At 34.4% G+C, this 27,688-nt stretch overlaps 1 long non-coding RNA gene across 1 annotated transcript; it reads right to left on the reverse strand.

Moving 5' to 3' along the window:
* Positions 1–1,438: 1,438 nt before the first annotated feature.
* Positions 1,439–27,688, reverse strand: LOC118199196 (uncharacterized). Its single transcript, XR_004759907.2, has 2 exons — positions 27,270–27,688; positions 1,439–1,663 (listed from the first exon to the last, which is right to left on the reverse strand). It is a non-coding gene; the product is annotated as an uncharacterized LOC118199196 (long non-coding RNA).

The following is a 27,688-nucleotide window of genomic DNA, read 5'->3' on the forward strand; positions in this document are numbered from 1 at the left end:
ATTCAATAAAGATTTGCATAAAAATTTAACTCATCAGATTAAACAAAGCGTACTAACATTACTTCAATTAACACAAATAAACTGATGTTTCAGTGCACAATGATAACTAAAACTTACACGGTCTTTAGTTAAAAATAAAATTTATAAATAATTTGAATTATAACAGCAATGACGTTTTATGATCTATGTCTATTTATGTTTTGTGTTTTATGTCTATTATTTTATGATTTATGCCTATGACATTTTATTATTTGTATCTAAGCGGTTAAAAAAAAATTTATACAGGAAGTTTTATCCATTAAATTATTGTTTACGTATAAGGTTTATTTTAATATTTTGACCGATACACAATTAAAAGTAATAACAGCAAATTTCCTCAAAATAAGATCAGATCTTGAATTAAGATAACAATGACAGCTCGATTTGCAATATAAAATATTTTAAGATGTCTATATCAAAAAACATTCTCCGCAAAATAAGAAAGCAAACAGAATGAGGATAAATAAAACTAAAAACAGAAATGAGACTGCGACCAAGATAAAAAAAGTCAAGCAGAATAATAACAAGTCTAGTTTTTAATGTCTTCCTTCAAAATCAGTTTAAGTTCAAAACATTTCAACATAACATCTTCAAAAAGAATTAATGGTTTTCATTTAATGAATCTCATGTTATTCCACCTGCAGCATTTATTTATTGCAAACTCTGCATATGATCCAGTGAAAAAATACAATAGTTGTTTCAATGATTATTTTTTAATCACATAAATGAAAAAGTTCCCATGCAACATTAATTTATGATGGAATAATAACACATCACGTCCTTTCTTTCTGCAGCTTGCCGATGTTATTTTGAAAAGCCCATTTAAAATACATACTGTGTGAAAAAAAAATTACGGAAATTTTTTAGCCAGCATTATAGAAAGAAGGGTAGTATTTCTGGCTTATTTTAGTTTCATTAAATCATTTTAGAATTTATTTTTTATTTTTTAACTAGTATTTTGCAATTCTTTCTAAACTTTTACTAATTTAGTTATTTTGAGATACACCAAACAGGCTATAAAGGTTAATTAGGCTATATGAAATTGAATAGAAAATTACTTTGTAGTGTATCCAATACGTCTTCACGGCAACACTTAATAGATCACAAACTTTCTTCACTTCTGTAGAAAAGAAATTTAAATGATTAAATTTAAACAATTCACATTTGTTAATGCAAAACATTCACTCAAATTACCACAGTTTAATATACATCTAGTTTTATTCCATTTTTTAATCTGACAAGTACTTGAAAAGTTTATTATTTTCAATTCGATTTAAGAATAATAAATAAATAAATAACAGCTCTTAGCTCCATTTTTTTAACATTTATTTTTTTTTCTTTATAAAAAATAACCATGTTAGAGTATTTCTACGGAATAAAAAAAAACGCTTTCAGCATGTGTTTTCCATAAGTATATTTAGCATAAATAATAATTTATTCTGATTCTATTACATTATCTGATTTGATAGGATTTACATTTATCACTTTCATTATTGTTTTTAGATATACAGAGGAATGTCATCTTCAGCTTCTGTAAATCCAGTTTTATTCTTTTTATTAAAAGTCCGAAATCATGCTGTCATTTCCCTCTGGGTCAGGACAATCTCATTCCAATTATCCTCCCCTAAAATAATAGAACAAGTTTCACAACTCTTTATATTGCTACCTACTTCTATTGCACATGGAATTCGTGGCTACAAATATATTTTCTAAAAAGTAATATAAAAATTTCAAGTTATAGCTTAGAGAATGTTGCCATGCTAAAAAAAGGCCGATTATTGCGGTTGTTAGTAAAATGATTTTTCAATGCAAAAGTAATATTCCATTTAACAGCATGACTTTACTTTATCGTGAAGATGATGATGATGAAATATTCCAGAAAAATAAATACTCCAGAAAAATAAAACATTCCAGAAAAACTTTTAGAATCTTGTATTGCACTATCAGTACAATTGATAAATTTGGCAGGTTATGCCTAATAGTCTCAATGATACGCTCTTGAAATAAACTCTTTAAACGCATAGTTCAGAAGTGCATACTTCAGAAAAATCTTCTAGGCTGTATCATTTACAAACGCTTATTTCAAAAACATCTTGTACTACTTTAAACGCGTACTTCAGAAGGCTGTATTATTTACAAACTTTTATAATACACCATTATGACTTTATAATACACCATTATGACACATATAACAACTGCAAAACAGGAAATCCAAAATCTGTCATTTTAACAGTCTGGTAATACTAGACAACAGTTAATTCAGAAGTCAAACAACAAAAATCAGCGTTATATTTTCAAATTTTCACAGGACTAGTTTCGATGGTTTTACCAAACCACCATCGTCAGCTGCAAAAGCGCAAATGAGCGAGATAGGATATAATGATCAGATAAGATAAGAAAACCTGGACATAAAATAAGCTAGTGGCGCCATCTGTTGATGAAACCAGAACTAAAACATAATTTCTTTAAAAGGCGAAAGGCTTTTCGGAGCCGAAAACGGCTTATTTTTCGCTTCCTTTTTTGCACGTGGTGTGGCCGCCATTTTGTGATTGCATGGGTTTCGGTAAGTACTTTTTTGTCGGCCTTTAAAGAAATTATGTTTTAGTTCTGGTTTTATCAACAGATGGCGCCAATAGTTTATTTTCTGTCCAGGCTTTCTTATCTTATCTGATCATTATATTCTATCTCGTTCATCTGTGCTTTTGCAGATGACGATGGTGGTTCGGTAAAACCATCAAAAGTAGTCCTGTGAAAATTTGAAAATATAACGTTGATTTTTATTGTTTGACTTCTGAATTAGTATTTGTTCGGCATGTTAGTATGTCTTAATTACTAGACAACAGATTTGAACTTTTTGTCGGTATCCTTAATATAAAATACGTTTTTATTTGGAAATTGTGGTGCTAAATATGAAAACAACAGAGAAATTCAATAGTTAGTTACAGTTTCTTATTAATTTTTAAACACATTTTTAAACGTATATCATTTATAAAAAATTATTTGAATGTGCTTTTCTAAAATTAAACACGTCTTCGTTTTGCTGCATCAGGAGCATCTCTAACAAGTGTCTAACAATAATCGGCAAGCTTAGAAGGGCTCCACCGTAGTATTTTTTCTCCATCTCTGCAGTGTCCTGGTGAAAGCGCTTGCCGTGTTCATCACTAACCTCACCGCAGTTATCTGGGGAAAACTCCAGGTGGAAATCAAGAAAATGCATTTTCAAAGACATGTTGCAACCTAGTTTTCTTATACAATAACAATTCCTCCAGTATAATTTTCAGACCTCTCGATTCCTAGAAAGTTAATAACTGCTTGCCGAAAATTTATCCAGGCATTCTTCTCGTTACTTTTCACATATTTTTTAAACATTCGTCCTTGAAAATATTTCGGATTTATGGCCCAACAAAAATGCCTTCCTTTTATTTTTACTTCGCTTAGCCTGTGAAATTTCCCTCGAAGATATTGAAATACCGGGCCATTTTTATCCATCCCTTTCACAAAATTCTTCATTGGCCCTAATTTTATGCGTAGCGATGATAGTAATATCTTCGCTCGGTCAGTCAATGGCACATGCTGCACGTTCTTTTTTTCCTGGTTCCAAGGACTCTCTTATAGGCCATTCTTTCAATTAAAAATGATCTGCCCTTGCTAGGTTATTCCATTCACACAAAAAACAGTAGAATTTCGTGTATCCTTGCTGCAACCCTAGTAAAAGAGCAACTACTTCTAAATCTGCACACGCTTGCCATTTATACTGCTCGTATTTGATGCACTTTAGCATAGTCCTCAAAGTTTCATACGATTCTTTCATATATGAACAGCCTGGCCAAGAGGAAATGACAGTAAACTGTTTCCGATATGTAGCAGAATAGTTTTTACGTTTAATGTTGAACAACTATGAACAATGTCTATTCTTGCGGATTATGACTCATATCGAGAACTCCGAATAAACTATTTACATCCTTGCAAAAATTTTATTCTTCGTCAGTGTCAAAGAATACAGTCAAATCTTTCTGATGAGCACGAAAATTAGTTATCAACACACCGTTTTCCAAATGATCCCACGATCAATTGATTGCAAGCTCTAAACTTAGCATTTAGTAGTCAAATATCTGTGGCAATTTAATAATGGATGAAATTCAACCAACTGACCTCTTTCTATAACTGCTTGTGTAGGAGGTAACGATTCAGGAGAATTTATTAACAGAAAAACCATTACGAGTAAAAAATACCACGTCATTGCATCTTCCTGGTTTTAGACGAAATGAAGTTTACTCAATGTTGAGAAACCTTGCCTTTAAAATAAACTTTAAAAAATAATTCTTCCAGAACTTTTTGAAGACTACATTCGAATAATCGAACTGCGTTCAAGTTATAAGACATTTCTCCTGCCTTCTTGGCACGCCTTCGTGGTGTGGTGGTCTGCACGTTCAGCGTGTAATTGAAAGGTCCGTGGTTCGATTCTCGGCGAAGGCGTTGCATATTTTTCATTTTGCCTGCTTCCAAAAAAAAAAAAAAATACCTAATGTCTCTACAAAGTAATTACTTCAAGATTGGCCGACGCAGCATGTGGTGATTTTTCATAATCAACAAATAAACAGTCGTCAGTGTGCTTGAATGCAAAGCGGTGTGGCATAGTGTAGCATTTTTAACTAGCCTCCCAAACGGTATAGTGGACTGCCTTACAGATGGACTCAGATTCAAATCCAGGAGAAAGCATGGATGCTTGTAAGTTAGTGTCTGTGCGGCAAGGAGATGTTCAAAATATACGGCGAACTGAAGGTCTCCCTGCTTGTGATAGGCAGTATGCGGAGGAGGGGTGGGTGATCCTCGTACCACCTTCTAAGGTGTTCTTCTTCAAAACTGGGGTGCAGGTGCCCTGTTAGCGTGGTAAGACTATACCTGTTGCTAGCTATGGTGAAATTCTGGTGCCCCACTCATACCTGTACCTGAATTTTTAATTTTCGATGCCTACTGCACTTGATGCACAGTAAAGCTCAATTTCATTGTGGAAATATTTATGTTAAAATATACTTCGTGTGACTGCATCTTTACTCTTGTAATTTCTAAAATAATTTCTTTATAGACTCCTAACTGTGGATAAAAACTGATATAGGCGCCGTGTGGATCGGCTCATTTTTTGGGTGTAGCACGCCTGCGGCAGCGCAGACCCACTTTCGCTGGTCCTGTATATATGCAGGTCCTGTATGTGTCTTCGGTCTGGCCGCCGGTATTAGCAGACCCACATCCGCCAGTCCTGTGTATACGCATGTATTTTTTTAGCTTTTTACACTTTTTATTTAAAAACAAAATAATAGTAATCTCTTTACCCAGGTATCAGACTGTAAACGAAGATTTTGACATTGCCAATTTCACTTTTAATGTTAGTTTGACATTTAAAAAGGAAATCCGGAAAGAAACACCGCAGATTTTGAAACCGATAGCCTTTTTTGAGTTGAAATGTTACGGGATTTAATTGCTAAGTTTTAATTTTATATGTTGGCAATAATAAATACTATTTTTATTTTAGAAAAGGATATAGGTATTTTTAATTTCTCGTATTTTTAATGTGTTACGCTTTTATTTTTTAAAAAGATTTCGATGATTAACGCTTTGGCAAAGTATTAGACTATAATCTCGGATTGTTTTTCAGACGTTTGGAGTTTTTCAGATTGCAAGTTACATTTTTACATATTTATCTGTTTATTCACTAACTTAGTCATTTCTGTATTTTTTGTAATATTACAATTTCTACACATTACTGTTATAAATGCTGAAACTTTCTATGAGCAAAGGAGATATATCTAACAGTTTTCCTTGATTTATTTTTGGCAAATTCGTTTCTGGTTCCTCGTTCATTGTGTTCGAGTAGTCAGAATCGCAAAAACTTGTCCGCCAGCCTTACTTCCTGTATTTCTCCCTAACAGGTCAATTTATTTTCGACACAATTCCATTGAGAACGGGAAATATTCAAAGAAGCAACACCTTTTTGTAAGCTCCTGAAGAGCCTCGAAATTGTCCTTGGGCATTTCTGTGTCGTATTTCCGGTAGAAATATCACGGTATTCTTCACTGTATCTATAAAAAGCTGTTACTCGGAAGTACTTAAGAATCTCCTTTTTTAATTCTCTCTTTATTGTAAACGATATACTTGCAAAGGTGACATAGCATATGCAGTCAAACCACCCAAATTGAACTTATTTATATCGAACTATTACATACACTGAACTTAAAGCGTATAAACTTAGTAAACGAAATTATATGCATTAAAACTAACACACCGAATTGAAACCACATCTTTGTACGCATTAAAAAAAATAATAAATAATAAAATTATTCCAGATGCTCCTTTTGAAGTGAAAAAGTAAAATTTTAATTATATATTTATTCCAAACGCTTTGCACTAATTTTTTGCAAAAATATGTACAAATATTAAAAAGTACGTAGTCTAATGAGTATCATTAAAATGTGCGGCAGATATAATAAATATAAGTATTTAATTATTATTATAGTTACTTTTACGCTTATAAGTGTATAAGGTATTTCTCCTGCCTTTTTAGAATGCCTTCGTGGTGTAGTAGTCAGCACACTCGTCGCGTATTCGAGAGGTTTGAGTTCCGGCGAGGGCGCTATACATTTCTTTAATTTCTTGATTAAAAAATATTCTGAATGACTCTATAATGGCGTCCAAACTAAAAGCTTGTGGATGATGATTCTCCACCACCAGAATTTGGCGATTGAGTTCACCAATCTCTAATATCCCTTTAAAAGGGAGTGTATATAAGATATTTCTTTCTTCCGCCTTTTTAGCGTGCCTTCGTGGTGTAGATTTCAGCCCACTCGGCGCGTATTCGAGAGGTCCGTGGTTCGAGTCTCGGCGAGGGCATTGCTCATGTTTCCACTCTTCAGCTTCAAAAAAATACCTAATGTCTCTACAAGTGAAAAAAATTATTAATTTATACGTATATATATGGAAGATAAAAAATGTGAAAGCAAACTTTTAATTTTAACTGGCCATAGCTTCTGCACTTTCTTGCTGTCGTTTGAAAGATTCATTCCAATTTTTCATATGTTTTATACTTTGAGATTTTTTGCAGGTGTGTGTAAGGGTTTGGAAGGTTTGTTTGAATCATTCTATGTTCTAATCCTTGAGATAATTCGTATGTGTGTTTTATCGATTCTCATGTTTGTTCATGTTTGTTTTAATTATTAATGAGTTCTAGATTTCGGATGTTTGCAGGTGCGCGTTCTCGTTTGGGACGTTTGTTTCTGTTATTAGTACCTTCATTCTTTCAGATCGTTTGAATGTTCACATAATCTTTTGGATATTTTGTTTGAATATTACTATGCACTAGTCTTTCGTATTCGCATATGAGTGTTTTCGTTTGGATTTTCTTTTTTTTTAATTTACAACCTTTTTTATTTTCATTTAATTTCTGGACTTCCTCTCTCTGCCTTAGACGCTAAAAGTCTAAACTGCGTCATACAAATTAATCAGGCGATCTTACGTAATGCTTAATGCAGATATCTCTTGCCCAATCAAAATAATTGCAAATCAAAACCTTTTGACTCCTTCCCTTCTTTATTTGCATCACTACTGCGACACTCTCTCTTTTTCTGCTTAAGCTTTCATACTGTTAAGACGCTTTGCTGTAATCATCTATGTGCTGCTATGATCGCTTCTACTGGTATAGTGTCAAAATTGTGAATGTTCTGGAAGTGGGCACGATTGGAGTGCAAAGTAAATTATGGCCACAAATGAGAATTTAAATAAATATGGAATTTAATCCGGCTCGACTGCTTCTTCTTCAAAATGGATGGACTCTCTAATTAAGTATCTATGCCATCAGTATTTCTGCGCATCTACATCTTAATCAGAGCTTCCAAATTTGTGTTATCATTACGTCAAAGATATGCTTGCTCACATTACCTCTGACGTCATCATAAATTTACTGATTATTGGTTCTGTAAGTTACAGACAGTATTCGATTCTTAGTCGTTTTAATTACGTACTAGAAGAAGGTAGAAAATACCTTTTACCCAGTCCCCCTTTTAAAGAGCGACTGGGGATTAGGAGACCCAATCGCCAAACTCTCGTGGTGAAGAATTATCATGCACCACCTTTTTAGTTCGGGCGCCACTGAAGAGACATTAAGGTTTTTTTGTGCTGGAGAAATGAAAAATCAGCAGTGCTGTCGCCGGGACTCGATCTGGACCTCTTGAATACGCGCTAACCGTTACAAAACGAAGGCATGCTGGAAGGAGAGAGAAAATACCTTGTAAGTGATAATCTGACTTTAAGGGTAGTTTGCTAGGAATAATCTCGATCCAGATCTGGGGTGCTCCAAATGCAGTTGACGAAATTAGAAAGAATTTTTACAAACTATGAAAATTATGAAAACTGGTTTTAATGTTTTTAGATTTTAACGGGGGGCATCAATTATAGATAACAGGGGAATTTTAACACATGACTTCATTTTATCAAACAATTTATTTTCATTCAAAGAGATGGTCTCAAAACCAACTTTTGTTTTCCCAATCGGGATTTGCTTCACCGACCTCGTAATGGGTTCTATAGAAATTATAAGAGACAATTTTAAATTTCCAGTATTGGAGCAAGAGACGCTTAGTGACCATAAATACCTGAGCTTAGAAAATGATAATAATGAAAGTAGTGGAGAAAAGAAGATTTATTATTCGAAAAATCTTTAAAAAATAGATAAAATGTGCAAGAAAATTAGAATCTAAATCACGAACTACACATGGAAACTAAACAGCATAAACAATGGGACAGACTTGGAAAATACGGTGGAAGAATTAGAAAGTACAATGAAAAACCTGCGTAGATAAATATATTAAAATCGTTAAGAAGAGAAGGGAATCAACTGGGGGAATCCAGATTTAGACACTCTAAAACGAAAAGTTGAGAAAAGTTATCAACATCCCTATATAGAGGATGACCTTAGGATGGAAAGAAAAACAAAATATAAAAGACTACAAGCTGTGAATAAAAAAAAATTAAAGAAAACAAAATTGAACTACTGTTACAAGATTTTCCTAGATAGTACGGAATATCATGATCGAACGTATAAAACTGCTACTGGAAAAAGTAAAAAGAGGTAATCTACACACGGCCCGGAAGGAATGGAGGGGAGTCAAATTAAAGAAATCTTTGAAGAGATCGTCACTAGAACCCTGGACTTGAAAGGTTCAATAAGGAAACAACCGGATTTGAAGAATGCGAGTGACGATGGATTTGGTGCCCGGAAAGGGATTTCACCACAAATGAGGTAGGGTCAGCAATTCGAAGCTTAAGGAATCAAAGCGCGCCCGCAATTGATAGTATTAGCCCAGTGATAATTAAAAGATTATTTTACTTTTACCCAAAATTTTTTACAAGTTTATACAATTGTTGCATACATCGGAGTGTCTTTCCGAGGGTGTGGAAAATCGCCGGTTTGATGCTTATTCCACTGGTAGATGGCTCCTATAGACCCATTTTTTTATTAAAGTGTTTTAGCAAAGTCCTGGGTAAATTGATTATAAACATATTGAGTCATTTTGTCACCCATAATTGACTCGTATCAAACCGACAGTATGGATTTGTCTTTCGGGAGATCAATTGAAGATTCACTGTATCAGCTTGTTAACTACCTGACTAGCAACAAAAAAGAATATCACGTCGCTGCAATTTCCTTTGACGTACAAAGAGAATTTGACACTGTTAGTTGGTTGTCTATTTTAGATACCCTTCGAAAGATACACTCTCCGGGCGACCTTTATAAATTATTGAAAAGTTATTTTAGTGAAAGGAAAGTTATATTTTGCATGGACTTTAATCCAGTAGAATTTGATATGTACAGAGGATGTCCACAGGGGTCATGTAGCTCGCCGCTGCTCTGGATCCTGATCATAAATAATTTGATTTCACAAGACCTACCAGAAGACGTAAAAATGATATGTTTTGCTGACGATCTGATGCTACTTATGAAAGAAGTCTCACTTGAAAAACTAGAACAAATAAGAGTCCGTTAAAGGAAATTTCAGGAAATATTTACGTGATGGATCGTTAAAAGAGAGAAGAAAATCTCGAATTTAATTTCTACAAGACTTCGGCAATATTATATCCCAGAGGAGGAACTCACATAAGAAGTCCGAGACTCCTATATAATTGAACAAAAATAAAATTCGTAACAAGCATGAAATACCTGGAAGTAATGACAAACAACAAATTAACATTTACAGAACATATCAACTATATTCATAAGAAAAGTGAGGGAATTTTGAATTTCTATAAACGTAATTTTATACGGGTCGTTTTAGCAAGAAAAAGTAATATAATACGCAAAGTCTATAAAACGTTGTAATTCCAATGATCACAAATGGAGTATGGGGAACCAGAGAGTCGGAGCTACAACGCCTAAGAATGAATTTAGATACAATACAGAGAAGCTGGTGGCTGTGCATGACCCAAGCATTTAGAAACATCTCCACAAAAATGCTATGCAGGCGTCCCACTTTTCTTATCCTATAAATTATTTTCGAAACATTTTTATTAAGGACTAACAAGAAAGATTTAATAATCTACAAAGATTATTTTGTAACAAGAATCGCCTTTGAAAAACTAAGTACCAATATAATTCACCCAAAGGAGAGAATATCGATCCCTTATATTAATATGTCACAACAATAGCAGAAATCGACATATATACGGATGGCTGCAGGTTTGGATAGGAAATTGGACTGGCTTTTGTTGTGTATTTCCATCGATGTGAAATAGAAAATAAAAAATATATACTAGAGAAATTTAACTCTGTTTATCAAGCCGAATTAGCCGCCATCTTAAAAGCGATGCATTGAATAAAAGGAAACTTGTCAAGGCAGCATACAATTCAGATTTATTCGGATCCCTATCAGTATTAGAAAGCCTCTCCAACCCGGACCAGCCGAGTTTCGATATTCAAGAAGTGAAAGAACTATATAGGGATCCTTCCACAAAACGTCAAATAAAATGTTCATGGGTGAAGACGCCGTTGCAAAAGAGGCTGCTACTGGGGTAAATATAGAAAGAATAGATTGCTAGAGATCTGAAAGGAAAGCAATAAGGAAAATGGATCTAAATATACAGGGTTATTCAAAAAGAAAGAGCAGATTGCAAACATGTATTTCTTCCAAACTACAAAAGATAGAAACATGATTCTAACGTTAATGGATAGAGAAAAGTGTATAATTTAGTACGGGTTCCAATCATGGCCACATTGGCGCTGTTGTTTGTTCTGGTATTATTTGTCGATTGGTAGTCTGTAGTGAAATGGCGGCGACACCACAGCAGAAGTCTTTTTGTGTTCTACAATTGGCAAAACTAGAGTCCATTGTAGCAGTTCAGCGAGCATTTCGCCGTCAATTTAATAAACAACCACCGCGTCATAAGCAAATTTACGAGTGGCATCGAAAATTCGTAGAAGATGGTTGCATCTGCAAAAGGGAAAAGCACGGGACGTCCACGCACATCGAACGAGAATGAACGAGAATATTCGTACACTTTACGAAAAGAGCCCAAAGTAATCCACATCGCGAGCAAGCAAAGAACTTAAAATTCCTCAACCCACGGTATGGAGAGTTCTAAAACATAGTCTGCGCATGAAGCCATACAAACTGTTATTGAATGCATACCATAATTGTAAACTTCTCTCTATCCATTAACGTTAGAATCACGTTTCTATCTTTTGTAGTTTGGAAGAAATAAATGTTTGAAATCTGCTCTTTCTTTTTCAATAACCCTGTATATAAAGAATGGAATAAAAAATGGAGAGATTCAGACCATAGGAAAGGACTACTTAGGAAACATTGAACTCTCGAAAAAAAATGAAAACAATAACCGATAAAGACTTTTGTCAGATCCATTCAGGCCACCGTAGATTCTCGGCTTAACTAAACAGATTTAAAATTCAAGAAAACACAAACTATTTGTAGAGACATTAGGTTATTTTTTTTTTTTTTTTGGAAGCAGGAAAGATGAAAAATGAGCAACCGCCTTCGCCGGGAATCGAACCACAGACCTCTGGAATACCGGCCCAGCGTGCAGAACCACTACACCACGAAGGCAGGCTAAGAAAGTGGGAGAAATACCATATATACTTCCCTTTATAAAGGGCGACTGTGGATTTAGGGTACCAAATCGACAAATTCTGGGTGGGGAGAAATCCTCATCCACCACCCTTTTAGTTCGGGCGCCATTGTAGAGACATTAGGTTAATTGGGAAAGAACGAGAAATGAAAAATTAGCAACGCCTTCGCCGGGAATCGAACCACGGACCTCTGGAATACCGGCCCAGCGTGCAAAACCACTACATCATGAAGGCACGCTAGGAAAGCGGGAGAAATACCTTATATGTTTACTATGCGGAAAGCTGGGAAACAGCAGGCACTATGTGGAAGAATGTAAATTAACAAATGACCTGAGGAATAGCAAGAAGGACTTTAAAGACCTGCTTTATATCAGAAATGAGGCAAAAAACATAGCAAAAGAGATCATGGAAAGAATTAATAAACATCTAGTTGCGATTGGAATAGACCGACAACAAAGAACACCCAATATAGCTGCTGCTGGAGACTTCGTTTATTCCTGCTTATATGTTTTTCCTTCGTGGCCGGTCTAAAAAAGCCGTAAGGCGAGCTTGGGCTTGCCAGACCGCGCCATACCTACCCGACTACCTTAAAAGTGATAAAGCAAAATTAGTTAGGAAAAGCGAAATGGTTGCAGAATATACTCAAAGGATATGTGTTAAACTACACAATAGTGCTCCAATCTCTGTGTCTTCGGAGACCCTGATATCGGAGTTATTTCAGAATGCACAGCTAAGAGATGAAAAGAACAGCGCCGCTGAAAGTGTCATTCATGAATTTCAGATGTTTCCTCCCGTTCATCTTCTGATGTACGTCGAACTAGTTTGGCATAGGCTAGAATCCGGGGAATCATCCATCAATCAAGCAACATCCAAGACGTCAACCATTTGCTAAAGAGGAGGAGCTAAGAAAACTTCTAAAGCAAGTGCAAGAAAGCGACGTTATCAAGCCTTTAGCAAGTCCTAATCTTCTCCCATCGTCTTGGTCAAAACGAAAGACGGTTCAACTAGATTTTGAGTTGACAGTCTTGAACGAGGTAACTTGAACGCGATTACCTCTTCCTGAAATTTACGATTTTCTGGACACTTCTGGAAGCAACTGGTTTTCGACTGTTCATTTAAAGAGTCGATAATGGCAGATAGATATACGTCCTGATGACCGAGGAAAGACGGCATTTATTACCGGACAAGAACTTTAGGAGTTCAAGGTGATTCCGTTTAGATTATGTAACGCGCCGACAACTTTCGAACAAGACCGTGGTAAGAGGTCTTTCAAGTTCTTTCTGTCTGATGTATCTCAATGAATCATCACCGTCAGAAGATCCTTCGAAGAGCATTTAGAAAACTGCATCAGAAACTGAAAGAAGCCAATCTACATTTATGTCCCAACAAATGTAAGTTATTCAGACAGGAAGTGACTTACCTCGGACATGTGATCTCTGACGAAGCTATGTGTACTGATCCAGAAAAAGTGTCAGAAGTTAAAGACTGGAGATGCTCCGAAAATATCCATTAGCTAAGAAGTTTCCTGGGACTTTGGACCTACTATAAGAAATTTTGGACCCTCCCAACCATTTTAGTGGTTAGCGTCGCTGACTGCTGTACTGAAGTGCGTGGGTTCGAATCCCATAGAAGGCGTGGATGTTTGTAAATGTATAGTGTCGGTGCGGCACCCTAAATATGCGGCGAGTCGGAAGGCTTCTCGTGTGGTTTGTTGGAAGGATGGAGGGAGGAGACCCTCGGAACCGTCCCCTAGGGGTGCTCTCCATCAAAATTAGGCTCGGAACTGAGCTAAATCGCACTGTCACCTGTATGGTGTTCAAGGCTGTTGCCAACGACAGGCGTATCTTGCTCGCTCAAGAGAAATTTCGTGGGCTTGGAATGATTTTACTGTCAGACAAGTGAGCATAAGTAACACAGCAGCAACATAGAAAATTCGTGAAATCGCAAGACCACTTCACAAGCTAACAGAGAGCAACCTAAAGTACTTGTGGGTCAAAGAATGTGAAGACGCATTTAATAAACGGAAGGAGGCTATAACATCTGTTACAATACTGACACATCGTCAGTTCGATAAACCGTTTTTTCTCGCCACAGATGTGAGCAATGAGAGTGTCGATGCTGTTTTGGTCTAAGAAATAAACGGTCAAGAGCGTGTCGTAGCATACTGGATTAAGTGTGTATCTAAACCGGATAGGTGTCATCAGGAAAGAGTTGCTCGCCATACTAAAAGCCGAAGAACATTTCCATCATTATCTCTACGACATGAAATTCCTCATCCACGCAGATCATGTATCATAGACCTAGCGTTTTCATTTCAAGAATTTAAAAGTCCAAAATAGGCAGATGGATACAGGGACTCCAGGAATATGACATCATTATCCATCATCGGAAGGGATCAGTACATGGAAACGCTGATGGCCCAGTCTAGAATACCTTGCCCAGAAAGCTCCTGATATCGTTCCACGGTCGAAGCGAAATGCAAGCTGTTTAATCCAATCGTACTTCAAGTTACGAATTCAAAATCGTCTGACCCAGACCCGTGAAGTAACGAAGAAGTCAGTGAAGCCCAGTTGGAAAACGGCGACATTAAAACCCATAGTTCACTTAATGGAGTCTTCAAATAAGAAAAATCTATCTGGAAGGACATTTCGATGAATTGTCCCATGACAAAACAAATTCCACTCTCTGGGACTCTTTCCATATTCGAAATGACGTTTCCTACCGAAAGTTCGAATCAGATGATGGAAAGGCATTTTGATGGCAGCTGATACTTCCAAGATCAGGACGTCCTTCAAGAATTGCACAGTAGTCCAACAGGAGGCCACTGCGGAATAATAAAGACTTTGTATAGTGTTTGAGAGCGCTTGTACTGGAGTAAGGCAAGGGCTGACGAGCAAAAGTGGTGGCAATCCTACGATACTTGTGAGGGTCGAAAAGGGCCAAGCAAGAACGTTGCAATGTAGGAGCGCCTTTTCAACGCATCGCCTTTGTCATCCTGGGACCTCTGCTACGAGCTGCTGATGGCAACAAATACATTCTCGTTGGCATTGACTACTTCACCAAGGTGGCCTGAAGCGTATCCTATTCCCAATCATGAGGCTGTCACAGTATTAGAGGTAATGATAGAGCATTGGATTTCCAGGTTCGGAGTGCCTCTTCAGTTACATTCCGATCAAGGAAGAAATTTTATCTCGCTGTACTTAAAGAACTCTGCTAGCTACTCGGCGTAGACAAAACTCAAACGACAGTTTTACATCCCCAGTCAGACGTCATGGTAAAGAGGTTTAATCGAAACATCCTTTTAAAAACCTCTCGCTGATGATTTCCAGAAGCCAACAGGAGTGGGACCAGAAGTTACCTCTGTTCTACCTGGCCTATCGTAATGCTGCCCACAAGATAGCCGGCTATTCCGTACTGCATATATTCTTCGGTCGTGACCTTCGTCTGTCTTGTTATCTCTTATTTGATCACCCTCCGAATGTGCCTTAGGAGTACATCCAAGATCTCAAGGCACGGTTTGAAGTGACACACAGTTCTGCACGACAGCGAGTCATCTTTAGTAATACATAAGATGCGATACGACACGAGGGCTACAGGACATCCATTCAACATGAAGGTGACAAGGCATAATATCGTTATTCGATTCGACGGAAAGTATTTTCTTCTGAACTACAGTCACCTTGGTACAGTTCTTCCATAGTCCTAAATAGGCTGAACCACATTGTAGTTCGAATTCGAATATCATCAAATTCTAAGCCTAAAATTATTCATTACAACAGGCTAGTCTATTACTATAAGCCATAGTACTAGTCTCCATTGTGTATATAAAGTAAATAGTATACACAGAGTTAACAATGTCCTATTTGTCCAATGTAAAACCAATGTCCTATTTGTACATAAATTTGTAAATTTGTGAATTTATTTGTTAACTTGGTGCTTGATTTGTTATTTATTGAAATTATTGTCTTAGTACTGCACTGTATGTATACACCTCAGTTGTATGTATGGCTTCCTATCCAGGGGTTGTACTGACCGGGGCGTGCGATCCTTGGGAAGGACGCAATGTTACGAAGCTTGTACATATGTAAATAATTTTAGATAAATTATATGTGAAATTGGAGAATTCTTTTTTTCGTATAATGTAACATGGAAATTTAAAGAGGAGATGCTTTGCCGAGAAAGTAAGAATACTGGGACAAGTCTATTGAAGATTAAATAAATGACTAACTCGCTAGTTTGGTGAGATTCGCCATGCTGGCGATGGTTTTGGTGACTAATTTTTGTCAGAAATCGTTGGCGACATTTTACGGTGATACAGGGATATCTTCCAGTCCCTGTATCACCGTAATGTGTATTGCAATTGAATAACTGTAACTGATCCTATATGTAACTGTAACCGTATCCGGCCTTCATATGCCTTCTAGTAATTTCGAGAATTAGAAGGTACTACAGATTTCTCGGCCGTCGGTTGAAAACTATATAAGACCGGAGAGATCATCACTTTCTCATTTGTTTAGTTCGGAGTCGACTACTGAATAGTGGTTTCTTGGTTGAAAGTAGCAAGCCTGTCCAGGTAATTTTGGGAGATAGCATGATTTTATCTCCTAGACTATCTTCTAAAAGACAACATATCTCCAACTCCTTCCCAATTCTGAACGAGAATATCCTTTATCAGAGTCCTCATATTCAACTTCTTTCAACTCATATTATCAGAGGCCTCATATTTAACTTTTTTCAACTCATATTATCAGCCTCATATTCAACTTCTCCAACAAACTTCCTGTACTGTATTCAACTTTCAATAATGCAGCATTTTGATTTCGCAGGTGTTTACTTTCACATGTGACATTTCGACCAATCACAGTTCAAAAATGTGGCGCCTCTGCTCGAAGCAATAAGTTTATAACCATTACCTTCCATGCAGTCTCTCCATTAGAAATTTTTATAGTATTGCAGTTTTCCTGTAAAGCAAAGGTCTCAAATTTATCCTGCGAATTTCTTCAGTCTAACTACACTAATATCTGTGAAAAATGCAACACTATGAAGGAATTATGCAAATTGAACCAAACTTACAGGAAATGTAAACTAAACTGATGTAAGACATGCAAATGATTAGAATTAAAAGGGATTACGCATGCTTGAACTGAGAACTGGCCACTTATTCCATGTATATAAAGGACATTATAGTTGCGCTGAAATCTGTTTATTGTCCTCTATCTTCAATGAACGTTTAATCAGTTGTCAATATGCCTTGTCAACAGCGGAGGGTACCATACCAACAACTAACGGAGTTCGAACGAGCCCGCATTGTCGGTATGCGAGAAGATGGACTTTCGTATCGAGCAATCGCCACCCGTACGCAGCCCAATGCCGGAAAGGGGATGCGTGTTTGGAAGAAAAGGTCAGAGGAGAACCAAATAAAGCGACATTCTCTCAGTGGGGCATGCAATAGCACAACGGCACGGAACGGCGGACACCTCATGCGCATGGTTGTGACAGATCATACAGCGGCCTCTCGTGTGATAGCACAACGTTGGAGCACGGCTATAGGTGTTGTGTTGTCTAGCTCCATGGTTTGCCGCCGTCTGCTGCAGCATGAACTGCGTGCAAGGGTTCTTCTACGCAGGATTTTCCTGTCGCTGAATCACAGACGCCATCGACTTCAATGGGTACGACAACACAGTGTGTGGGTGTGCCCTGTGGCAACAAATTGTTTTCTCCGATGAATCTCACTACAATCTGGAGTACAATGATGGAAGAATACGCATTCAACGTTACAAACGGTAATGTCTGCTCCCACAGTGTGTTATCCAGCGTCATACCGCAAAAACGCCTGTCATCTGGCATTTTGGTGTGGGAGCTATTGGGTATAATTGTCGATCTCATGTAGTGCAGATTGCTGGCAACCTCAACAGTGATCGCTACATAAGGGAAGTTGGGGAACCAGAGGTCCTCCCATTCTTCGACGCATTCCGGGCTCTGTATTTCAGCAGGACAATGTTTTTCAGACTGCACAAACCTTTTTAGGGCACAACAGGTTTCGCTTCTTCAATGACCTGCTTATCTCCCGGATATGTCGCCCATTGAGCATGTCTGGGATTTCATTTGAGCATGTCGGCAACTTGATCGTACAGCTGGTGGGGCACACCTGAACTTTGGTGTCAAGTCGAAGCTATATGGTATGCCATTCCCGAGAATTACATTCAGAACCTGTATGATTCAATGCCAGGACGTGTGCAGGCTCTCATCGCTCAGCAAGGCGGACACACAAAATACTGATTTCTGACGTTATTTTTTTTTTTTTTTTTTTTTTTTTTTTTTTTTTTGTCTTGCAAATTTGAATGTTTATTTGTATTACTATCAGTAATATGTGGATTAAATTTCATTCATTTCCGACATTTCCTTCATAGTGTTGCATTTTTCACAAACATTAGTGTATTTAATAATACTAGCCGCTTATGCTGCAATACACAAGCGCGCCAATATATAAAACCGTATATCTTCAGAAATTTAAAAAAAAAAGGCTCTAATGTTTGGAAAGTATGCCTAGACATATACCAGTTCAAAATGATTTTTCGAAAAAGTTATGAAAATTAATTAAAAATAAAAATATTTAAATAAATCAGAAAAAATATATGAATTTTATTTGGATTTAAAGAAATTTTGAACTACGAAAGAATAAATTAAGCAAGTAGGTTAAAATTTTTATTACTAATTTTAAAACAACAGCTGCTTCAATTTTCACAAAACTTGGAACTTTGGCATAATTTGAGACGTAGAATTAAAATGTAGAAAAAAGATGGCATGTCATTGCATAAAACGTCTGATTTGTATCAGAATACGTATGTTAGAATAAACTATATATAAATCTAATGTATATAAGTTGCAATTTCTAGATCTGAAAAAAGCAAGCTCAATTTCGTCAACCTGCTGAGTAGAACGGGATATATATAACTGTCCATTTTTAGGGAGGGAAAGGGGGAGTTTGCCTATATTTGTTTATATCTCTCCGTAATGCAGTCAAGGCACGTAAGTACTTTTCGCATTTATCTTACACAGATGAAAAAAAATCAAGGGCATTAAACTGTACTATTTTGTTTTTATTTACTTTTTCTTGTGATTTTCACTGTGATATTGACTCTCGGCAACTGTATAAATCTTACGGAGAATCTATAAAGATTTTACACTCGTGTTTGAAGAGGTTAGGGTTAATTGATTAAGGAAAACAAAATTAAGGGCTATCTGCCTGTGGAGAAGGATGCCTTCAGGGAAGGATTTTCTAAGAGAAGATATCTCGTATCTATGTTACACATGCTGAACACTTGAAAATTAACATGCAGCCAGCCCGTTCACGGGGATTCAATCCTAGGTCAAACTACCAGTGTTCAGCCACTTTATCGTTCGGCCGCTGGTTATGCTTCCATGTCTGAAGAGTATTGTTTTGTGAATTAGCAAATGATGGCTCTGAAAATATCCTCCCCACGGACACTTAAACAACCTTAACTCATTTCTTTAACTACGTTCATTTTGTTTTATTTTAATCACTTTATAAAATAATTATACAGTAATTCGATGCAGAGAGATTTTCACTCTAGTTTACCATATCTTCATCCATTTCAAATCAGTCCCAATGGCATTCGTTTATCTGATCGTCTCGTTGAATGTGCCTTCAGAAACGAGTGCTGTTAGGACAATTGCTTGGTTCAAGTTGAATATCTGCTGTTGAATATATCAAAGGTAAATCATAGAATTCTCATCGTTTATTTTGTTTCCTTCCTCTTCTGTCTTATTTGTAGTAATGGCATGCAATATTCAAGTATAATTGTGTGTATCTTTAGAGGACTGCAAGACTGTTTTGATGAAGATAAAAAGCAAATCTTCATTCAAAATATTTCATTTTGTAAATTCATTCGTTTTATTTTTGTACGGTAATCTGCTACTATCATTTTATGAAGCTTTTTACTTTTTCCATTAAAAAATATCTTTAAAAAATTCAATTTGAAACAGTGTATTATTTTATTTTTATGTAATATTTGATAGTTTATTATTTGTTTCCTGCGTTTTAACTTGAATTCAGTGTGTATCGGTTTGTGGTGTGTGGTGTATTTAATGATGGCAAAGCACACTAGGGCTATCTGCCTAAGGGGGAGGGATGCCTTTCGTGGAGGACTTTCTAAGGGAAACTGGCTCGTATACACGTTACACATGGGGAAAACCACGAAAACGCCCATGCAGCCAGCCCGTTCGCGGGATTCGAACCTCGGACCGAACTACCAGTGTTCGGCGTCTTTACCGCTCGGCCGCTGGTGGGCATGTATCGGTTTGTAAAAATTGCCTCAGGATTGGATTCGTGATTGCAAGAAACTTTTATTAAAAACCTAAATTTTCAAAGTATTACACTCAACATATCATTTCTACTGAGCGATTTTCGAAATCATTAAAATTATTTTTACGATTATTTATTTCTTCTCCATCATTTTGTGGAACTCTGGAAAAATACTCCTGAATTCTAAAAACGAAAAATGCAAAACGCATATTTCGTAATAAGATCTGCTTTTCATATATATATATACGAGTACATACAAAATCAAGACATAATAATTTAATCAAAATTAAATCATGATATGTAGGCTACTCCCTAAAAAGAAATGCACATATTATAATTAACATAAGATTAAACATTTTAAAACTGAAACAAATAACAATAAAATTAAATAACAATAAACAAAACAATAAAATTAAAAAGACAGGTATAGAATATAAAAATTTGTTGAAAATTCCTCGGTCTTTTTCAAGGAGCAGCCGAAGAATTTTCAACAAAGCTACGTTTCTGAATTATATCTAGACCAGCGGTTCTCAGCGTTATGACTAACGCGTACCATCTAAACAAAAACTGAAAATTCTTAGTACCACAACTACATTTTTATAATGATTACTTTTCAACTTCTCAATCGAAATATTACAAAATATGTGCATATTTTGCCATTTTCGCAACCTATTCGCTATTTGTACTAAATATGCACACAAAAAATATTAGATTAAAAATTGGTTACCATTTTAATTATCAAAGTTTAGGTTATAATACTTTAATTCTAAATTTTAGTGTGAAATGTGGGTCTTCTTAAGAGTGATCAATTTCTTTATGTCTGTATCTATGTTAGTTTTAACCGTAAATTAGGATACACTTTCAATTTTTTTCTCTATTTATTTTCAAATATAACGTGGAAGAAATAGGTTGTGCAAAAAAGGCAATAAAATTTCAATAGCTTTATTTGAAATGCTTTTAAATTCTTATTTTCGGTTCAGCCAAAAATTAACAAATGTGTTATTTTTGAAATCTTCAGTTAGAGTGCGATCACATAAATTTCTATCAATTTTCCTTTTCCTTCACGAGATAAAATTTTAAGTACATTTGAACAAAATGGATTTCTAGTCCAATTTTCTTTTTCATAATCTTGGATAGAATACATGTTGAAATTATTTATCAATGAAAAACTATGATTTTTAATGTCGGATGTTAATTCTTCTTTTATTTTCAAATTATTTTTATTTAAAAAACTTTATAAAAGTAGTAAAAAGCTAAAAATATTATTATACAATTCTTTGATTATTAGCTCGAGTTTTTTTATCATTGTATTTATTTTATCTCTAATGGTAAACAAATTAATACTTTGTCCTTGTATTCCTAAATTTAATTCATTTAACTTTCCAAAAATATCAGCTACGTATGCTAAACGCGCCAACCATAATTCATTAAATAAACATTTTTTGCAATTAAAATTTTGAATCACAGAGGAAAATCTAAATTTCTGATCTTCAAAAAGACGATTTAAAACTTTGCCACTGAATATCCACCTCACTTCGAAACGTAACAAAATCGTTTCATGTTCACTGCCCATCTCTTGGCATAAATTCGTATATGTTCTTGAATTTAAAGCTCGGCTTTTAATAAAATTAACAATTTTCACGCTTCGATTCAAAACGATTTTCAGATTTTGGGGCACTGTTTTGGCTACTAAAGCTTCGCGATGAATAGAGCAATGAGTAAATTTAATTTCAGGTGCGACTTTATTTATTTGAGAAATAACACCGGAATGTTTTCCTGTTAAAGACCGCGCTCCGTCACTGCATACAACAATGCACTTATTCCAAGAAATATCACTCTCAGACATAAAATTGTTAATTATTTCGAAAATTTCATTTGCATTTGCTCTATTATGAAGAGATTCACAAAATAAATACTCTTATGAAATTCGCTTATCTTCTTCGAAATGTATGTAATTTAAAAATTGAACAAAGTTCGTTATATCAGTACTTTCATCCAATTGCAACGCGAAATGCTCATTATGTTTTTATCTTTTGAAAAAGTGTCTGCTATGGAATTTGCCATTTCACGAATTCGTCGACTTATTGTTTGATAACGGAATATTAATAAGTTCATTAGCTGCTTTTTCGTTCAATAATGTTAACACGATATCTTTAGCAGCTGGTAATAGTATAAGGTTTTCTCCAATAGTGTGAGCCTTCCTAGTCTTGGTAATTCTAGGGCTTACTAGGTAATTAGCTTCCAAAGCTTTTTCACTTGAAGTATAACAAGCTCTTTCATTACTGTGTTACTATTTTTGAATTCCGATAAATTCCTCTTAAAATATTCTTCAGATTTATACTTTAAATCGGCATGCTTAGATTCAAGGTGTCTTTTAAGAAACTACGGTTTCATACTTTGATTGAATAATAGTTCACCGCAAACAACACACTGAGGTTGAGGATCCATTTCATCTCCATTCCAAGTAAACCTAAATGATAAATATATTTCATTATAGTATTTATTATAAACAATTTTTCTTTTCGTTTCAATATTCTTAGTGCTAGTAGATTGTCCTGAATCCATCACGTGTGAATCATTACTTTTCGACTTATTCAATACTATCTATTTGTCCATTTTGAAAATCTAGGTTTCTTTTATTATTTTTTCACAAATATTTAAATGCACAATATATTACAATATATTCAAAAACAAACGACGATATTCCCAAATCAAGTAGAAAAGTAAGGAATACAAAGCAACAAGAAGACAAAATACCTGCTGTTAGAGACAGGAAATCGACGTAAAAAAAAAATATTCTAATTGATAATAGAGAAATATGGGTACGGAAATGGTGGCGACATAAAGTGTTAAACATGCTAATAATCCATCCACTCTAAAAGAATTAATGAGATACTATTATCTCTTGAAACTTATTTTTATTTCCTATTAAATTCAACATCCATTTCTATTACTCCTTTTAAAAACATCATTTAAAATAAATTTTGTTATGTCTATGGCTAAAAGAATATTTGTGAAAATGAAAACGGATTATTTTGCTATTGACCTTGAACAAAGCTCAGGTCGCATAAATTTACAAGTGTTAGAGAAAAAACTTAAATAGGATGTTGGGGTACTTAAGTTTTGAATTTAATAGTTAAAAATACTTTTTTTTCTTTGCGTACCACCTATTTTTTTCTTGCTTACCACCGGTTCAGAATCGCTGATCTAGACTATAAACATTTCAAAAAATTAAAATAAAAGGCCAATTATTATAATGTAGTCAAAATTAAGCTCATTAAAGTGCTTTATAAGTGCAACAATGGAATTTTCGAAATTCTTTTTAAGTAACCAAGCAATAACTTGCTCCGACGTCATCTTAAAAAGTAAGCTTTTAAAAAGAATTCTCGAGTAAGAAACTAGAAAAAACTATTGGGTAAATCAAAAACAATCTGTAGGTAGTCTGCTAAAGTGACTAACTGAATTTTCAAATAAGAAACATGAATAACCACCGGGTAAATAGAAAGATATGTGCTAAAAACCACAAATATAAAAAATTAAGTATATAAAGATAGTAAAAGAATTACCTTTGCGTAAATCAAGAGCAATGTGCTAAAGAAATGTTAATTAAATATTGAAATAAACAAATAGCACAAAACTGTTACAAAACTTTACAAATCAAAAGCAACTAATTGTAATACAAGAGCTAAATATATTTAAGTCAAAATTATGAGGAAATAAATTAATTCAGAATAAATTAATTAAAAATAAATTAAGTAAGAGTTAAAAATTATTAATTCAGAAAAGTGTCCGAATGGAGAATAAAAATGGTAGGCCTATTTACCTTAAAAATAATGTCTGAAATTGGGAGAAAAAACTAATTGGAGGAAATAAATTTAAACCAAATTAATCAATTCAAATGCATTAATTTGAAAAAGAAAATAAAAAGAAAGTAAAACCTGCGGCCAAAAATTCGTGTGGTGTTAATCGAATGAGTAACTCTTGAGAATTTATCTCAAAAAAATAGTCAACTTGAGTTTCAGCTGTGAAGCTAAAGTAAATGGAAATAAGAAAATGTGACCTGAAGTCTTTTTTTTTTTTTTTTTTTTTTTTTTTTTTTAAGTTAGTAAAATTGAAAAATTAAAATGTAGTGTAAAAACTGACAATTAATTTCGTGTAATTAAATGAATTAATTTTTAAAAAACATACTGTAAAAATTAAAAATTTGTAAAATTAGAGTAATTTATTAATTTTAAGAACATTAAAAATGAGTATTTTTATTTTTTAGAGTAATTTTGTAAATTATTTTTTAAACTATTTCGAACAAATATTGCGTAAAATTGTGAATGTGGAAAAGAAATTAAAAATTTAATCTGATAGTTTAATTTATTTTTAATCGCTTTTATAAATTTATTTTTTTAAGTATTAAAAATTAATTTAGGGTAATGAGGGTAATAAGGGCAGTAGAAAAAGTTGTGAAGAGGAAAAGTGAGGAAACGTTTTCATCTATTTGGCATATAATTGGACCGAAATGGAAATGGCCATTTGTTAATAAACAACATAGAGGGGCTTAAGAAAATTAAGATTAGAAGACAAATTAAGAAGTAAATTTACAATAATTATGCACACAGTAAACACCTCCAAACTTGGTTTAAATAAATCCTATCGTAAGTATAATAAATTAAAATTAAAACAACTTAATTTTTTGGGGGAAGTAAATTAATAAAATAGAGGGGAATTTGGTTATTAATAACTGTGATTTTTAGATATTGCATTTCTTGATCAGTGTCTTCAACTGAAGTGCAAACATTTTTTATTCTTTAGTATATGCTTGATAATGGTGTTAGTAATACCATTTTTGGCAGTATAGGATTTCCAATATATGAGTATTATGGTCGGAAAGTTAAAAAGTCTATTTTAACAAAAAGTTTAATTATTTTAAAGTTGGGAATTTTAAGGTCAAGGAAATCAGTTTCGTTGTTGTTTGAATTGGTTTTTATTAAATTAAACATTTAGGATAAAAAGTAGTTCTTTCAAATAAAACAGATTACCTAAATGACTATCTAAAACAGCTAGTATAGAAAAGAAAAATTATATAGATGAATTTAATGAATGCAGCTAGTAATGAATAATTAGTAGACACGACGAACTATGTTGATTGTCTTAAATCGCTCACTTTATTAATCAACAACAGACAGTTTGAAATAAAAATTAAATATCTTACTTTTTGCAGAATGATAATAAACTAGAGCGTGGAAGATGAAAATATTTTCTTTCGGGTAGCGGCAACACATTTGTTTTAAGTAGTACACTGTTTAGATTAAATTGGAAAGATAAATGTACCTTACGTTGTTACCCAGTGGCAACACATTTCCCTGAAATCGCCAGGCTTTCTGATTAAATTTTCAGCATCAATATTTTAACTCTTCAGCGAGTGGCATCAACTAGTTTCATTCTGAAAAATTTCAAAATTACGTTAATTATGTTTTCAAGCAATAAGATTTCCCCCCTCCGGAGATCCCTGTTAAATATTCTTCCAATATCAAGTTGTTACTTTTCAAAAAATATATTAAAAATTATATTACTGTTATCCGAATAATTAATTTTTTTTATATTGAATTTATTACTAATCATGCCATTTTTATTTATATTCTTATTCATAAGAAAAAAAACTGTTAAAAGAAATAAAACTTTCCGATTACAAATTAACTGGAGAAAATTATTTTCTTTTAGGAATTTCGAACTAGGGGTAGAACATACATAATATCAAACATATTTGAATCAAGTTGCACTAAAATGTTTTCTAAGGGATATGAAAAAAAATTGTTTCCTACTATTTATATCCCTGCTTATACGATAGAGGGCAGCACAAGAGAGATGATAGCTTACCTGGAAAAATGAATTGAAAAGAAATGGGATTTACTTCTGAAAACCACCGTGATAAATCTATTTTCTCCAATGTTTGGAGGTACCCTTTGTAGGCATCAGAGATTATGTTCACTGTAAGTTTAATATCGGATTTTTTCTGTTTAGTGCTGAGTTTAGGATTACATTTTCAAATAACTAAACTCCTGTTTCGGTCCATTGTTTGGAAATGTGTACATTAGAACTTTTTACCCCAGTCTCACTATTTTCTTCTAATTTCACATTAAAATAATTAATTTAGTAACTAAAGATTAGTTGGCTGGCAGAATACTCGATGGGGATTGAGAAAATGATTATAATTATTCATTAATTTATAAAAATGAATGGAGAAAGCAGCAACAATAAATTATTCAAAAAAAAATACATCAGTGTACATAATCATCAGATTCATTCCTTAATCTTAATTCATATATTATGAATTTAATATTTGATTGTACTAATTTTAAATCGCTTATTTTGTTCAATAGCTGCATATCTAAATTTAAAATCTTATTGCTTTACTGAAATCGTGAGAATTTAGACAACAAAACTAACAACTGAAAAACTACAATACTGTGAGAATTTCCTTCAAGCACAATCAATACATTTCTTCCTTCGAGCACTAACAGCATTTGCAATATTGCTTGCTTGGGTGATAAATGCATGGTAGAACAGTGAAATGTAAGAAAATACTGTATACGAATATGCATCAGTTTTGCCACACTAAACATTATACAAAAATAACTTCCTTATTTATTTATAATTCACAAAGTTATATAAAAAACATATTCTAAATATTTCTGGCAATATACATGCAACTCAAAGAAAAATAAGCAAGCTGAAATAATGTAAAATATAATGGGACTTCATGTATGACGGAAATCAAATATTCACCTAAATGCTGCCTTATTGACGTTACAATGCTAAACGCGAAAATATACGAAACTGTGATTTTCAAAGATGGCCGCTAATCACGAAACACGGGTTCCTGGAGCCCTATTCCAGGCTAACAAGATATGTGACAAACATAGCATGAAAACATAACGTATAAATAATATAATAACGTATAATAAGCAGAATAGTCTTTGTAGCAATGAAACTGTGATCGTGAGACGGGAACACAGACGAAAATGGTTTGTTCCAGAAAATCAATAGGATTGGCTGCTTGCGTACTTTCCTAGGATTGCCGCACCCATGGCGGTAGGAAGTAAGAAGGAGTCTCCCTAAACAAGTTTCTCCGTACCCTGCTCTGAAGCACCGGCGATCCCTACGTGGTGACCAAAACATTGGGTCATTTACCATTGAGTTCTATG

The sequence above is a fragment of the Stegodyphus dumicola genome, chromosome X2 (genome assembly GCF_044657685.1).
Source record: "Stegodyphus dumicola isolate Sdum_Otavi_A_Nest chromosome X2, ASM4465768v1".
NCBI lineage: Eukaryota > Metazoa > Arthropoda > Arachnida > Araneae > Eresidae > Stegodyphus > Stegodyphus dumicola.